We start from the raw sequence: 18222 nt of genomic DNA on the forward strand, positions 1-18222 counted from the left end.
GCGGTTGAATCCAATTTCTGATTCTGTTCCCAAAATCATTTTGGGGAGTATGCCCATCATCTGCATGTGTGATATTCTATTGAAGGACTTCTGGTCCAACCTGACCCATTTGTCACCCACCCCTCTGTCCTGCACCTAGGTGATAGTATCACAGATACTGGGATTTTCCTGCCAGGTTCAGCACAGGTTTGGACCAGGTAGATGACTTGGTCCAGAACAGACATGACCCAGCTGGCAAAGGCCTTGGACTGGATCTTATGGTACGCATTCAACAGTCTCCAATTTCTGATGTCCTCTCTCTCCCCCTTCTGCTTGTTGAAGGTAATGATGCCCATCCTCTTGCTGTCTGACATGCCCATGCTGTCAGCCGTATTGTACACTTCCAGCATCCCCAGATCCACCCAGTCCCACAGAGCCGTGTTCAGCTCTGCTGGTAAGCCATTACTTCTGAGAATTTTATTTGTACCATGGAAATGGATGGAGCCAGTCAGATGCTCTCGAGTCGGTGGCTAATCCTGACTCTCCATGATAGAGAATAGGTGGTCCTGGGAGGCTGTTGCCTGTCGCCTTTCTGTCATGTAGATCAGCATAGAAACATCTATAGATCCGCTGAACGTCCGTCTGAGCGGATCTTACTGAGCCATCTTCTTCCTTAACCCTTACATACTGTTCTTATTCTATACCTTCATAGTATGGTCCGGGTCGATTTTGACCCGGCCCAAGAATCCCCTCATAACAAATGTCTATACCAAATTCTGAACCACAGATCTATTTAGAATGTATAAATAGCCTATCTGACATTAATAAATGGGTGATTAATCCTTAATTAATGTTTCAGAGATCTAAAATCCATTTCAATAGATACGGGTCAATTTTGACCCGGAACAGCCTCAATGTACAAAAATTTGTAACACAAAAAAATATAAAAATTTTAAATATTTTCATTTTTGCGCATTTTGGGTCACTTTAGGAAAAGTCATCAAATTTCGGCTAAAAAATAGCATTTAGAGTGTTTCTACTGCTGTCAAATGTCAAAACGGGTCAAATTTGACCCGAACTGTATGTATGGGTTAAGGCTGTGATCACAGAGCGCCCCTAGCCCGCTCCGTGAACGTTTGAAAGAAGCCTGAGCGTGTCTCAACCCACTCCACAAAGCCGACCCTCGGTCAGCTGGTGATCTTGAAGGGTTCAGGGGCAATAATGCTTACAATTTCAAAAGCAGACTTCATTCACGATGAAAAAATATATACAAAGGAAGAAACATTTATATTCGTTCAGACTTTAAAGAAAAACAGGAGCCGCTGGTAGCTCCTGGCCTGTTCACTGGGCCATGTTCGGTAGTGCTCACAGTACTGCAGGCACAGTGTAACTGAGAGAACAGAACATTTCAGCACACTTCTACATCACTGTGACATTTTCCAAATCAAATGCAAGTACAACGAGGTGGAAGCAGAGGACTGAACACATGTTGTACATTGCAGAGCGAGAAAGTTTTAGTGCTAAAAACCGGTTGCTCAGGCAATGCACATGCAAAACAAATATGGATGTAATTACCACCGCCATATCACACTGTTGAAGCCCACTGCGACGCCATTCATTAGTTCTGTTTGGGTTGGATTACAACTCTTCATATGGAGAAGCGTTGCGGGCTGAGTGCAGTTTGTATGCATCTTTCCTCCCCCATAAAAGCCGAACTCTCCTGTCCTTCCTCATCCCCCCACCCGTCTGCTCTGTCCCCTCCAGAGTTTAAAGAGATGAAAAGATTAAAGATTAGCTTTATTTGTCGCATGTACAGTGAAATGCGTTCTTTGGTCAGGTCAGATCCATGTCGGGAATAGCCCGCAAGGATCATCACGCTTCTGATGCCAACCGTCCGTGGAGGAAATTGGAGCATCTGGTCACCGGGAGAACGCACAGACAGCGGCGGCAACTGACCTCGGTTAGCGACGGCTGGCGCTGTAAGGCAATTGCGTGAACTACCACTCCGCCGTGACACGTGTGTTAAAAGGGTTGAAAGTAACTTACAGGTCTAAATTGGTAAATTGGTTTATTACTGTTGCATGTACAAAGATGCGGTGGAAAACGGATCATTTAATCACACTGAGGTAGCACAAGGGAAAAACACTAACAGACTATAGCACGTATCGTACTGGGGGACAGTTCGAAAGTCTTAAACAGTGGGTAACCTTTTATCGTACTGGCCGGTGCCGGTTTTCTTTCACCACCTCTCCCCTCCTATGCCCATCCTGCTGCCCTCATGCCCGGGTAAATCACCAACTGCTGGCATCTGTGGAGTTGCGCTTCTACGCGGATTCCAGCGCGACTTTCTTACTTGGTTGTCTAGTTGTGCCTCGAGAGGCATTCCTCAGCCCTGCCTCAACTCCCACATCGCAGAAAGTCCACAGCTGAGATTCCTCCAGTGACGTATCTCACTCCAGTGGCTCTGCTCAATATATTTAATACAACTGGTTAGAATTAGTTATAAAAAGCAGTATGCTGCCAGATTGCTAGTATTTTCTGTACTTGTCCTGATAGTTTAATTGACTATAAACACGGACCTCGTGTTCTCTCTGGACCTCAACCCATCCGAACTTTCCCAGTAACTGTTCTGTACTTTTTAAATCCAAAGTCGAAACTCTCACATTCGCCGGCAGCGAGATCCACGTGCAGCAGTTTTACTCAAGCCATTAATACCAGTGTAATTTAATGCTTCATTTTAACGCGCTTATTTCTGGTGCCTACCTTTATATTGGTTAACTTTGGCGCCTGGTTCTTTACCCTATCACTTAAATCGAACATAAATGGGGCGAACTCTCATGGTATCGGTGTGGTTCCACTGATCGCCCACCCATTGTGCCTCCATGGCTTCTCCCAATTTCCTAGCAAGGTGAATAACATTTTATTCCTTGTGCTTCAACCTAGCTGAACGTAAATAGTTTTCAAAGATACTCCCTGTCTGCGTTTAAGTTACTGATTCAGAAATTCAATCACGTTTATAAGGCATGAACTGCCCTCAACAAATTCGCACTAACTCTCTCCAAGCAACTGAAAAATTTCAAGGTGTTCAGTCACCCTATCCTTAATTATAGACTCTGCTAAATTTCCATTAACAGATGTTAGGCGGTCTATCAATCCTGTGTATTTCAACACATGCAATAAACCTTTTGTTGAAGCATCTGTTGACCTGAAACATCAGTTGATTTGGTTTCCACAGACGCTGTCTGACCTGCTGAATGTTTAGTAAATTGGCAAGTTGTTTTTTTTATGGTCAGGTACTGAAGTACAGTGAAAATCGCAACACAGATCATTTGATCACATCAGTGCATTGAGTTAGTTCCAGGTTCAGCAATAACAGAACGCAGAATGAAGTATCCCAGTCAGAGAGAAAGCACCGTGCAGGCAGAAAATAAGGTGCAAGGCTAACACCTGGTAGATTGTTTCCAGCATTTTCTGCTTTCATTGTTAATTCTTGCTTCACAGTGCCAACGATTGAAAGATTGCGGTTCAGTTCCCACCATTGTCCGTAAGGAGCAACGCACACAAAATGCTGGAGGAGCTTTTCAGGCCAGGCAGCATCTACAGAAAAGTACCGTCGACATTTCGGGCTGAGACCTTTCGGCAGGACTGGAGAGAAAAAGCTGAGAAGTAGATTTAAAAGGTGGGGGGGGGAGGGGGGAGGGAAGAAAGAACCAGAAGGTGACAGGTGAAACCTGGAGGGGGAGGGATGAAGTAAAGAGCTGAGGAGTTGGTTGGTGAAGGAGACAGAAAGACCATGGAAGAAAGAAGGTGGGAGGGGGAGCACTAGAGAGAGCCGATGGGTGGACAGGAGATAAGGCAAGGGAGGGAAAAGGGGATGGGAAATGGTGAAAGGAGTGGGGGGCATTACTGGACGTTTGAGAAATCGATGTTCATGTCATCAGGTTGGAGGCTACCTAAATGGAATAAGACGCGTTGTTCCTCCAACCGGTCTCCCAATCTACGTCGGGTCTCATCGATGAACAGGAGGCCACAATGGGAACACCTAAACAGTCTTTCCAGGTGAGGTGACACTTCACCTGTGAGTCTGTTGGGGTCATTTACTAGTTGGGTAGATTAGGGACTGCTTCACCGAGCATCTACGCTCCTCAAGCGGGATCTCCCAGTGGCCACGTATTTTAATTCCACTTCCCATTCCCATTCTGATATATCTGTTCATGGCCTCCTCTACTGTCAAGATGAAGCCACACTCAGGTTGGAGGAGCAACACCCTATATTCTGTCTGGGTATCCTCCAACCTGATGGTATAAACATTGTTTCCAGTTTGAGAAACTCGCCCCGTTCCCCTTCACCATTCCCTATCCCCTTTTCCCTCTCTCACCTTATCTTCTTGCCCACCCATCACCTCCCTCTGGTGCTCCTCCCCTCCCCCTTTCTTCTTTCTTCCATGGCCTTCTGTCTCTTTCACCAGTCAACTTCCCAGCTCTTTACTTCATCCCTCCCCCTCCATGTTTCACCTATCACCAGGTGGTTCCCTCTCCCCTCCCCCCACTTTTAAATCCACTTCTCACTCTTTGCTCTCCAGTCCTGCCGAAGGGGTTCAGCTGGAAACGTCCATAGTTACTGCCAGGCCTGCTGAGTTCCTCCAGCATTTTGTTTGCTGTCTGTAAGGAATCTGTATGTTCTCCCTGCGACCAAGTACACTTCTTCCAGGCCCTCCATTTTCCTCCCACATTCCAAAAAGACATACAAGTTAGTAAGTTGCGTGCGCGCTTTATTGGCGCCGGAAGTGTAGCGACACTTGTGGGCTGTCCTCAACATTGCGAATGATGACACAAAGCATTTCGTCGTATGTTTCGATGTACATGTTACAAATAAAGTTCATCTTTAAATTTTAAAACAAAACACTTTTGTGGTAGCAACTATTTTCTTGTCAGTGTCCAATGTTGATTTCACTCTCTTATCTTTCTTAAACAGTAAAGTGATATGCACAACTTTCAAATCAACAAAGACCTTCAAGTTTAAAAAAAATGAACTTTTCTCAGGCTTCCAGCCAGGTACAGGTATCGATTTTAACCAAAGTTTTGATGCCAAACTCTGCCATCTTCATCAGGGATGATGCCTAGGCAAGTCTAGTCTGATGGTATTTATATCCCCATTGTCTGTCCCTCCTGTTAGTCCTCATCAAATCAGGTTTCTGCTGTCCCACCTTGTTTACAATCGAATTCCAGTTCTTACTTACAGGTGGGACAGCAGAAACCTGATTGGATGAGGATCAACCAGTCAGAAAGGTCAGCTGACGAGATGATGTCCAGGCATCATCACTGATGAAGACAGCAGAGTTTGCCATCGAAGTATTGGTCAAAATCAATGCCTGTACCCTGGCAGGAAACCCGAGATAAGTTTATTCATCATATACACCAGGAGATCATCTACGCCTGAGCTTGACAAGGAGCCACTGATAGTGCAAAGTCTGATGGTACCTTTGTGGGCTCCCAGCTACTGTTAATAAGGAATTTGCCAGCCAATCAAAAGTTCTCCACAAATGCAAAATATTGCAGATGCTGGAAACCTGGAATGAAACAAAAAAAATACTGAAAACACTCAGCAAGTCGGACAGCATCTGTGGAGAGAAAAACACAAAATTAATTATGTTTCATTGCAACTCGTGACAAAAGCTCATTGACCTGGAACTTCTACTCGTCATCCATCCCCAAATACGTCACCATCATCCCGTGCTCACTGCATGGTCTCCAGCCATCTCCACTCCAATTACACCAACTCACAGCACAGAAACAAGCTCTTCAGCCCTCCACGTCCTTGCTGATTTTTACACCTAACTACACTAATCCTGTTTGCGGTATTAGGACTGTAGCCCTACATGTTTTGCCTATTTGTCTAAATGCCTCTTAAACCTAACAGTTGTATCTGATTTCACCACCAATTCTGGCAACCATGTTTTATGCAATACAACTTATCACTCTTTACAAGTCCTACCTCTCATCTTAAAACCTGATGTCTTGCTTTTAATAATCCTATTACAGAAAAGTTTTCACAACCAAGAGAAAATCTGCAGATGCTGGAAATCCGAGCAACACACACAAAATGCTGGAGGAACTCAGCAGGCCTGGCAGCATCTATGGAAAAGAGTACAGTCGACGTTTCGGGCCAAAACCCTTTGGCAGGACTGGAGAAAAAAAGATGAGCAGGTTTGAAAGGTGGTGAAGGGGAGGGAGAAATGCAAGGTGATGGGTGAAACTGGGAGGGGGAGGGATGAAGTAAAGAGCTGGGAAGTTGCTTGGTGGAAGAGACACAGGGCTGGAGAAGGGGGAGTCTGATAGGAGGGAACAGAAGACCATGGAAGAAAGAAAAGGAGGGAGGAGCACCAGAGGGAGGCGATGGGCAGGCAAGGAGATAAGGTGAGAGAGGGAAAAGGGGATGGGGAACAGTGAAGGAGAGGTGGGGGGGCACATGGTGGGAAGCTTTACCGGAAGTTTGAGAAATCGATGTTCATGCCATCAGGTTGGAGGCTGCCTGAATGTGACCTCATCGTGACAGTAGAGGAGGCCATGGATAGACAAATGGGAATGAGAAGTGGAATTAAAATGGGTGGCCACACCTGTCCCTACACCTTCTCCCTCACTACCATTCAGGACCCCAAACTGTCCTGACAGATGAGGTGACACTTCACCTGTGAGCCTGTTGGGGTCATATACTGTGTTCAGTGCTCCTGTTGTGGACTCCGGTATGTCGGTGAGACCTGATGTAGATTGGGGGACCACTTCGCCAAGCACCTACGCTCCATCCGCCAGAAGAAACGGGACCCATTTTAATTCCACTTCACATTCCCATTCTGGTATGTCAATCCATGGCCTCCTCTACTATCGCGATGAAGCCACACTCAGGTTGGAGGAACACCACCTCATATTCCATCTGGGTAGTCTCCAACCTGATGGAATGAATATCGGTTTCTCAAACTTCCGGTAATGCACCCCTTCCCCTTCACCATTCCCCATCCCCTTTTCCCTCTCTCTCCTTATCTGCTTGCCTCCCTCTGGTGCTCCTCCCCCTTTTCTTTCTTCCATGGCCTTCTGTTCCCTTCAGGCTCCCCCCTTCTGCCCTGTATCTCTTTCACCAATCAACCTCCCAGCTCTTTACTTCATCCTTCTCCCTCCTGGTTTCACCTATCACCTTGTGTTTCTCTCCCTTCCCCCCCCCCCCACCTTTCAAATCTACTCCTCATCTTTTTACCTCCAGGCCTGCTGAAGGGTCTTGTCCCAAAACATCGACTGTAATTTTTTTCCACAGATGCTGCCCTGCCTGCTGAGTTCCTCCAGCATTTTGTGTGGAAATATTTTGACAATTTACTCTCTTTATGCCTCATGTTGTCTAATATAATTCTATATCCTGTTCTATACTATCTGCCAACCTTTATTATCTCCATTTCATAGGTTCACAGAATTGAACAGAAACGGGCCCTTTGGCTCAACTCATCCATGATACCTACCTAAGTAAAACATATTTTCCTGTGTTTGGCTTGTATTCCCTTAAAACTTCCCTGCCCATGTAGCTGCCCAAATGTTTTGAAATGTTTCAGCTGTACTTGGCTCTACCACCACGGCAGTTTGTTCCCTAGACCCACCAGCCTCTATGTGAAAAATATGTCCTTCAAATCCTCTCACAAGACCTATCTTCTTCTCACATAGTTTTATCAACTTCACCCCTCAGCATCTGTTGATCCGGAGAAAAGAGCCCCAGTCTATCCGGTATCTCTTTATAACCCAAGCCCTGCAGTTCAGGCAACATCCTTGTGAATTTTCCTGTCATCTCCCTGGTGTAATCACATCTGTCCTTTCTTTCTTTTTAAATCTTTTTATTGATTTTCAAACAAAGCATAATAACAATAGTAATACAGAGAGATTGGGAATACATAGTTAATAAAGGAGTATATACAAGTATAACTAGTGATAACACAGATGTACTAAGCCTCCCAAACTCATACTGTATTTGCATAGTAGAAAGAAAAACCCCCAAATTAAAAAAAGATTTAAAAAACTAACTAACTTGCAAACTAAACTAAACAAAGCTGGGCTATTATATTAATAATGGATACAAACAGTAGTGTCAATAACTCCACTCCTCCATCCAAATATTTAAGGATAAATAAAAAAGTTCAGGAAAGGTCGATTTAGCTCATATGGAAGTGTTGAATAAATGGTTTCTTCAAATCTGTCCTATGGTGTGTCAGCTGGAACATAGACCACTACAGCATAGTACAGGCCCTTCTGTACTCCTTTACAGTGTCAATCTAAGCTGTAGTCTTCTTTCCCGGAATGAGGACTAAGGTAAGCCGGGTGTGTAGCCATCACTGTGGCTTCGGTTGAGACCCAACAAGGCTGAAACGAAAGGATGTCAGTCTAATACAAGCTCATTGACTGGAACGTGGATACTCACCAGCGTGATTGCTGACCCTGTTCAGCTGCCCGCATGCAAGGGTACTCAGACTCCATAGTTGTGACACCCATTCAAAGCGTACGTACAAGGCGTTGAGCTCATCTGGGAGTGAAGTATCACAGCCACTCGTGTCGCTGGGTTTTGCCAATGGCCTGCAAACCTTGCCCGAGCTGATGTGCCTAACTTCAATCGGCCTCGCTTTCTCGGCCTTGGGTTAGGACAGCACCGGAAGGGAAGGGGGAGGAGGCTGTGGAGCACCTTTGATCCAGGAGCCACTGGTCCTAGCACTGACTGCTGCCCCGATGGTGGTGACTCAGGAAGGAAGCTCCTGTGGACACTGTCTCTTCCCATTTGCCACTAGTTGCAGATGCTGGGTGAGACTGTAAGACTCACAGTCTCACAGATGCCAGATGGGCAGAATCAGGTCATCTGGCCCATCAAGTCCACTCCACCATTTCATCGAGGCTGATTTATTAACCCCCTCAACCCCTTTCTTCAGCCTCCTTCCCATAACCTTTGATGTCCTGACTAATCAAGGACCTATCAACCTCCGCTTTGAATATACCACAGCTGTCTGCAGCAACAAATTCCACAGATTCACCACCCTCTGGCTAAAGAAATTGTTCCTCATCTCTGTTCTAAAGGGATTCGGAGGCTCTGCCTGCTGGTCTTGGATTACCTTGTATCCTCGCTACATCCACTCTATCTAGGCCTTTCAATATTTGATGAGATTCCCACCCATTCTTCTAAACACCAGCGAGTACAGGCCCAGAGCCATCAAACTCTCCTCCTACGTTAACCCTTTCACTCCCGGATCATTCCAGTGAGCCTACTCTAGACCCTCTTCAAAGCCATCACATCTTTTTCTTAGATAAAGGGCCCAAAACTGCTCACAACACTCCAAGTACAGTCTGATCAATGTCAGGCCTAAAGCTGTGCAATTGTGCCATTTCTCTACAACCCTACTTAACTAAGGTAGCCATAAAATTCAATCCTCGAATCCATGTGCAAATTGATGTTATACTTGTCGCAGCAATCCAAAAGAGTTCTCTACGTCCACCGTCCTGCTATGTGTGACATGGTGGTTGCTAAGACCCTGCAGCGAGAAACACCTCAAACCCCATCTGGTGGCCAAAGAGAGAATTGCCCAGGACTGGGATTTAACCCTTTCAGAGAACAGAACACTACAATTACACACAAACATTTTAAATCACTCCTTTCCATGATAATAGTCATTAAAATGGAAAATAAATATAAACAGATGCCTTCATTAGTTTCAGGTAGACAGAATACAATTGCCTTCAGATGCAAGTTGCAGAATCACAGATTCCAAGCCATATAACTCAATGTGGACAGACAGCAAGGAATGGAACAGTAAATAAAATATCTTGTTTCTACTGGCTATCATCCAAGGGTTAAAGCTGCGGCTTTCATCGGTGTTTAGGAAATAGCTCTACAAGCAGGAACTTCGGGCGTCTGAGAGCAATGGGCTCAGTGATTCACTGAGATGTGACTATACAAAAGGAGCTGGAGGAATTCAACAGGCCAGGGAACATCTAATGAGGGAAATGGGACAGCCAACGTCTCAGGTTGAGACCCTCCACTAGACCACAAAGACTGCAGATGCCGTCCAACCCGTGGAGTTTCTCCAGATCTTACTGTGCTCTTCCAGATCCCAGCATCTGCAGACTCTCGTGCCTCTGATTAGATTATGGACTGTTGTCAGGATCATGGGGGAGAAGCCGGTCATTGGGGTGAGGTCAGACGGAGCCATTAAACGATGAGAAAGCATGGAGGGAGCTGAGTAGCCTTCTGCTCGCACGCCCCTCGAGCAGAGCATTGACTTTAAGAGTTGGGCGCGTCCTGTGAACGTTGTATTGAAGGTGCCACCACTGTGTGGCAGGAAACACGCTCTGTGAAGTGTGTGTGAACCGAACGCTGAGAGCCAGTGATAAATAAATCCACGGATGCTACTGTATCGTGTCCTGCGTCAGGCGATGACCTAAAGCCCTGGAGACAGGCAGCCCAACCACAGGCCCTTTGGCCCATCATATCAATACCAACCATTTTGTCCACGTTCACTATTCCCATTTAGGACTGTATCTCCTATGCCTTGCCTATTTAAGTGCCTACCTAAATGCCTCTTAAAAATGGTGACCATATTAAATTCACCCTCCCCTGGGCAGCACAGTCCAGATATCAACCACTCTCTTTGTTTAAAAACTTACCTCTCTGATCCCTTTTTAAACTTCTTCCTCTCATTTAAAACCCGTGTTTTCTTGCTTTAGATAACCCGACCATCAGCCACAGGTTTTAACTATCTACCCAATCCACGCCTCCAATACTTCAATCACTCCCGAGCTTACTTCACTCCAGGGATAAACGGGCAGCCTATGTAATCGCTCCCTATATCTAAAGTCCTACTGCGCAGCCAACATCTTGGTGACTCTCCTCTGCACTCTCTCTAGTGCAACCACTTTCTTCCTTGGAGTGTGATGACCAGAACTACACATAATATTTCAAATGCAGTCTGACCAGTGCTCTAATGTAATATTTATATCCTTTCCTGTGTTCTGTGAATGTGAATTTTCCTTAAGCATTTTTTCACCACCTGGTCTCTCCCTTTATCATCATTCCTTAGTGCCCTACTACTTACCGATCCTGTCTTTCCCCGTTTGACTTCCCAAAATGCACCATCCAGCACTTGTGATTACGTTCCAACTTCTAATGCTCTCTCCAACCTTCTACCTGATCTACATCCTGCTCAAAGCACACAAAATGCTGGAGGAACTTGGCAGGTGGGGCAGCATCTCTGGAGAGGAATAAACAGTCAATGTTTCAGGCCGAGATCTTTCACCGGGGCTGGCTGAAGAGTCCTGAAGAAGTGTCTCAGCTCGAAACAATGACAGCTTATTCCTCTCCAGAGATGCTGCCCAGCCTGCTGAGTTTCTCCAACGTTTTGTGTGCAAGCTGCTCTGGATTTCCAGAACCTGCAGAAGCTCTTGTGCCTATAACCTTAGAAAGCCTTCCTCACCATCACAATACTAATCTTTATGTCATCCTTAAGCTCAATCCTTAATGTTTTGGAATTTTCGAGCAACTTCATGCTGTAAATCTGAAATAAGAAGGAGTTAGCAAACATAATTCTCTTTTTCTTTCTGGTTTAGGCTCAAAGTAAATTTATTTACTCATGAACTTTGAGTTAACAAATGTAATTCTGTCTCTCTTTCTATAGATGCTGACTGACCTACAGTAACAGCTTAGGTCAATGTCTTGTGACTGATGATTTCACTCAAAATCTGCTTAGTATTGCCAGATGCTACAGGAGTGTCTGCTGAAGGGAACCTCGATCTAAACTCGCCCTCTTCACAGGGAGCAAGAGCTTTCATTCAATAGCTTAATTGGTAAGGTCAGGCCTAGGTGAAGATGTTCTGTATTGTGTTGTAGTTCTGCCCTTTTGTTGCTCCGAACACGTCCTTCTATTTTTGGATCTTACTTTCACGCAGCACACAGTGCTGATATGGAACAAACTGATTCTGCACCAGCAAAAGCCAGATGGCGGAAGAGCGGCCGTCCGAGTCCAAGTGTGAAGAGTTTTCAGTTTTACATGTACAAATTTGTTTGACGTGTTTCAGAGTCTCTGTATCATGTGTTGGCCTTTGCATGTGGTCACAGATTAATTTGCCGATCACAGTTTCCTTTGCAAGCCTATCCCCAGGAAATTAGTGAGTATTACATCAAAGATGCAGGTGTCACACTTTGAAGCACACAGGCAAAGCAGCTTAAAATTCTGGTTCCTTTCACTGTCTGCCTGTGACCATGGACGTGTGGTGATCGCTGGAATTCAGAACGCAGTGAACTCTTGTAACCCCAGATGGTCAGTTGTCAGGATTTATTTTTTGTTTAGAAGATAAGTATTGTCTGTGACAGTAGAGAAATTGCCCTGCTTTGGCCCAGGAGCACCTTTCAGTCTAACCTGAGGGAAAGGGGGATCTTTTATCTGAATGATGTGTTTCCATCACAGTGCCACTTCCACTCAATGAAAATCAAGATTCAAGTTTTTTTAATCACCAGTACATTGAAACGTAGTGTGAAATGCATCGTTTTCGTTAGCAGCCAGCTCACTGTGCATGGGGGCGGCCCACAGGTGTCGCTGCACGTTCCAGCGCCAGTGTAGCGTGCCTGCAACGTTCAGCAGACATCACAGAAGACAGCAAGCAACGAAACAAGCCAGCAAAACACCACATTCCTCTCTCCCAGCCTCCCACATACACACATGCATACAGTATGTAAAAATAAACTGCAAGATCTGTAAATCTGAAATAAAAACACAAAGGAAGAGTTAAGAGATATAATTCTCTTCCTCATTCTACTTCAAGTTCCAAGTAAATTTATTTACTCGTGAACTTTGAGTTTTCGGTTAACAAATATAATTCTGTTTTCTTTCTGCAGATGCCACCTGTCCCGTAGTTGTGTGTTTTCCTTTATCGCTTTCAGTGTTGCACTGGGTGTGCCTCAGATGTGCTGCTCAGGTTTCTGGAGTGGAACTTGAACACACAATCTTGCATCGCTGGGGCCAAGAGTGTTCCCATGACAGACCAGGGTGGGAATCATCAGCTATGTGATCCAAGTCATTTCCTTTCAAAGTTTATCCTTGTATATTGATTTCCATTCTCACTTTTTTAGTATTAAATCATTTCTGATGATCCAGTTTGGGGAAAAAATAGCTTTGATTTAAAAACATCATCTCGTTCATCAATACTGACTTAACTGCGTTTTTCTGGCATTTCCTGCTTTTCCTGCTTTCCCTCCTTGTTTACCTTGGGTCCTCTGTCATGTTTCTGTTCTCGTCATGGACAAACTATTTTTAAAACCTGATACTCTCCCATCAAAATGCAGTTAGTTCAACTCATGGGAGTAGGTTTGGAACAGTCACAACTCATAAACTGAACTTTTCAGTGGTAGTAACAGCAGGAGGTACAGAAGCCTGAAGTCCCACACCGGCAGGTTCAGGAACAACTGCTTCCCTTCAGCCATTCGGTTTTTGAACCAACTAATGCGGCCCCCCCTCACTGCAGCATGGAAACACTATGACCAGTTAGCTCGAAAATGGACCTCAATTCTTTTGTTGTTCTAGCTGTGTTCCTTCTTGTAAAAGCATTGTATGATTTATGTTTTTCTTGTGAAGGCTGCTTATCTGATCCTACGTGACTGTGATTGCCGGCGGGTGGTGTAGTTGCATCCGCTCCAGACTTCGAGGCGAGTGGTCCCGGGTTCGAATCCGGCCAGCTCCTTGCACGCTTTCCACTGGTGCTGGGTTGAGTGTCTAGCTAGCAACTCAGCCTCACAAGAAACAAACAAAAATGCCAAGGAAGCTGAAAGGTTGCCAGCCAATGTGCCACAATAAAGGAACAACAATAATGTGACTGAGATGCTGCTGAAAGTAAGTTGTTCATTGCACCTCTACATGACAGTAAACTTGACTTTGACGACCAATTGGAGCATCTTTGGATTGTGGTAGAAACTGCAGCACACATTAGAAACCTAGTGGCCACAGGGAATACGAGCATGCTGTGATCATTGCTGCTGCTTAAAGCATTTACACAGTGATGAGTGGAACAGATTGGGCAACAGGTGCCAGTGCTGTTACCTTATTCTCATTAGCAGCACTTGTTCTGCTCGAACATTTCGCTGTTGAGTCCATACTCAGTTGTCAACCTGAGGCGGCGTCAGGCTGCTTTCCTGCTCCTGCTCTATCGTGCGAAGTGATTGTCGTTGAACAGATTCATGATCGGTGACGGCGTCCTTTCAGGAACATAGTTGACCTAGTGTGTGAGCTCCGTGCTGCAAGATGTGAAAATTAACTATCAGCCCAAGATGTTGGAAGAGATTGGTGGGTCAGGCGGCATCTATGGAGAGAAACAGCCGGTCAACTTTCCAGGTTGAGACAGCCAGTCCACTTCCCTGCATCTGAACTGGGCCGCATCTCAAATCCTCCTCCTCCTGGATACCTCTTCGATATTTCTGCCCTGGCTAAGAAATTTTCATTTCCGGCTGCTGACGTGATGTCAACTGTCTTGACTTTTCCGTTCCACCAGTACTTCACCCCCGCCCAGCCCCCATAAACACACAGCTCTCTGCTCTCTCTGTACTAATGCCAGTGCTGTTGCAGCCTGATGGGTTGAGCTCTGCCTTGCAGAGGTCAGAAGCAAGCTTTTGGACACCACCTTTTACCTAGCCCTGGACCAGGATCCACTATCACCAGTCCACTGTCTCCTAGGAGATCTTTTGTAAAGCAGTCCAGATGAAGGGTCTCGATCTGTGATGTCCACACGTGCCGCCCAAACCAGCTGACCTCCTCCGGTGCTTTGTGTGTTGCCCAGCCCCCTGGGGTCTTCCAACAGTTTGTGTTCTGATCCAGGTTCCCAGCATCTGCGGCCTCTTTGTGTCTCCGTCCCTGCTGAGTTTCTGAGCACTTGTTTGAATCCCTTGCTATGTCTACAGCTCTACTGCAGGACCTGAGTCGAGGGGCTCCCTGGGTCACGGAATGGATATAGGAGCCGATTGAATGTTCGTGGGGAGAGGAGTTAATCTACGCCTTGCTACGCCACAATTAACAGATACTCTTAAAGGGAGGTAAACAAATATATTTTAAAAATGTGAAGGGGCAAAGGAAGGGTGCAGAGACAGGAGAAGACAGTTCCAAATGGACAGGCAGCACCAACATAAGTGATCCTCAATGCAGAGACCTGCCTTCGGAAACAGCATCAATTTCTGGTTTGTAGGCAGACTGCTCCACCCACTCTGCGGAGTGAAGTGCAATCCAATTGGTGCAGTTCAGACCACGTAAGCTACATCTGCGACTCAATTGGTGCAGCCGCACCCGGGTCCCTTCTATCAGCCACTGAGATGAGGCAATCTTGGTGACCTGGTTGACTGACAGCTCCCCAGAGAAGCTCATCAGAGCGGCTGCACAGATGGTCACAGAACACTACAGCTCAGAGGCAGGTCCCTCATCCCACCTCAACAATGCCGAACTATTTATCTGTCTCTCTGCACCCTGACCACAGCCCTCCATACCCCTCCCATCCATGTACCAATCCAAATTTCCCTTCAATGTTGAAACTGAGTCCACATTTACCACTTCCTCTGGCAGCTCGTTCCACACTCTCACGACCCTCTGAGGGAAAAAATTCCCCTCATGTTCCCCTTAAACATTTCACCTTTCATTCTTAACCTATGACCTCTAGTTCAAAGTTCAAAGTAAGTTTATTATCAAAGTATGTATATACTGTATATAACTTTGAGATTAGTCTTCTTGCAATCATCAGTGGAAAAAGCCTGCTTGCATTTACCCTATCTATACCCCTCATTATTTTGTATACCTCTATCAAATCTCCCCTTAGTTCCTCTTACTATCTTTTCTTTCAGTTAGTCCTGAAGAAGGGTCTCGGCCCAAAACGTCGACTGTACTTCTTCCTATAGATGCTGCCTGGCCTGCTGCGTTCCATAAGCATTTTGTGTGTGTTGCTCGAATTTCCAGCATCTGCAGATTTCCTCGTGCTTCCCTTAGTCTTCCATGTTCTAGGGAATAAAGTCCTAACCTATTCAACATTCCCCTATAACTCCAGTCCTCAAGTATTGGCACTATTCTTGTAAATTTTCTCTGCACTCTTTCAATCGTGTTTACACCTTTCCCATAGGGAGGTGACCAAAACTGCACACAATACTTGAAATTAGGCCTCACCAACGCCTTATACAACTTCAACATAACATCCCATCTCCTGTACTCAATACTTTGACCTGTGAAGGCCAATGCACCAAAAGCTTTCTTTACAACCTGTGACACCACTTTCAAGGAATTGTAGATCCATTTTCCCAGATGCTGATTGAAATGTTTTATGCCCCAAACCAGACTCAAGGCCTCTTTGTCAATATGCGTAACTTTTCTCTGCGCACTAAGGGACAATGATACAAAGACTATGAAGCATACACTTCCTTCACTCATAACATGTGATATGACTGCACCTATACCATAAGACGAGGTATCACAGGGAAGCTTCAATGGATGATGTGGATCATAATGTGTGAGTATAGTGACTGCCATCACCATTTCCTTTACCTTTCTGAAAACCATCTCACACTGTTTTGTCCATTGCCATTTCTTCCTGATCTGCAGTAATGAGTTCAAGGGTGAACCGCGGTCACTGGGTTTAGCAGGAACCTGCTATAGTATTTAACAAATCTTAAGAAGGATCGTAACTGTGACACATTCCTTGGTCTTGGGGCATCCCGCATTGCTTGAATTTTCTCAGTAGACTTGTGTAATCCTTGAGTGTCAATTGTGTGACCACAGTAAGTGATGTTTGGTTTAAAGAGTTCACACTTGTTGTATTGTGCTCTGAGCCCATAATCTTCTAAACTTTTTTTTAACACTGTTTTGAGATTTTGGAGATGTTCCACATCATCCTTATGGTGACAATGATGTCATCCAGGTAACACTGAGTGTCCGGGCAACTTGCAGCACCTGGTCCATGACTTTCTGCCAGAGTGCAGGTGCAGATGCTGCTCCAAAAATAAGCCTATAATAGAGAAAATACCATTTGTGAGTGTTTATTCACCTCCAGAAATGCTTGCAAAGATACCTCGATCCTGAGTAGAGGGTGTTGGTCTACTTTCAGAACTGGGTTGATGATCAGAATCAGAATCAGAATCAGACTTTAATCGCCAAGTACCTATGCACATACAAGGAATTTACTTCCGGCAGATGTTGTCTCTCTGCTCATAACAATAATAATGATAAATATAAATGAAAATATAAATTATACATACAGGTAGTGCAATCCAAGTAATAGTTAGCTGACAGTTAACCGGCAGTTAACTGTTCAGCAAAGTGACCGCAGTAGGGAAAAAACTTCTCCAGTGCCTATTAGTCTTAGTCTGGAGGGATCTGAAGCACCTACCAGATGGAAGCAGATCAAACAGTCCGTGCGCAGGATGGGAGGAGTCCTTTATGATGTTCCCCGCCCTCTTCTTCAACCTGGAAGAGCACAGGTCCACAATAGAGGGCAGGGAGACTCCAATAATGCGCTCGGCAGTCCTCACTGTGCGCTGTAGTCTGGTTCTATCCTGCTTGGTGGCGGCTCCAAACCACACAATGATGGAGGTGCACAGGACAGACTCAATGACTGCAGTGTAGAATTGCAGCAGCAATTCCTGAGGCAGACCGTATTTCCTCAAGAGCCACAGGAAATACATCCGCTGCTGGGCCTTCTTCAGGATGGAGCTGATGTTCTGCTCCCACTTCAGATCCTGAGAGATGGTGGTTCCCAGGAACCTGAAGTTCTCCACGGTGGACACAGGGCTGCTGAGGACTGTGAGGGGAGACATAGCGGGGGGATGTCTCCTGAAATCCACTATCATCTCCTTTGTCTTGAGCGTGTTCAGCTCCAGATTGTTCCAACTGCATCAGAGCGCCAGTTGGTCCACCTGCTGTCGATATGCAGACTCATCACTATTCTGGATGAGTCCGATGACGGTAGTGTCGTCTGCAAACTTTAAAAGCTTCACATAGGGGTTGGAGGAGGTGCAGTCATTGGTGTAGAGGGAGACCAGCAGTGGAGAGAGGACACACCCCTGGGGGGCGCCGGGGTTGGTGATTCGAATATCCGAGGTGGCCTGTCCCATCCTTACCTGCTGACTTCTGTTGGTCAGGAAGCTGTAAATCCAATCGCAGAGGTCAGGTGGCGCAGTAAGGTGAGACAATTTGGAGCAGAGCTTAAAATCATCACA

This window comes from Hemitrygon akajei, chromosome 21 (genome assembly GCF_048418815.1).
Source record: "Hemitrygon akajei chromosome 21, sHemAka1.3, whole genome shotgun sequence".
Lineage (NCBI taxonomy): Eukaryota > Metazoa > Chordata > Chondrichthyes > Myliobatiformes > Dasyatidae > Hemitrygon > Hemitrygon akajei.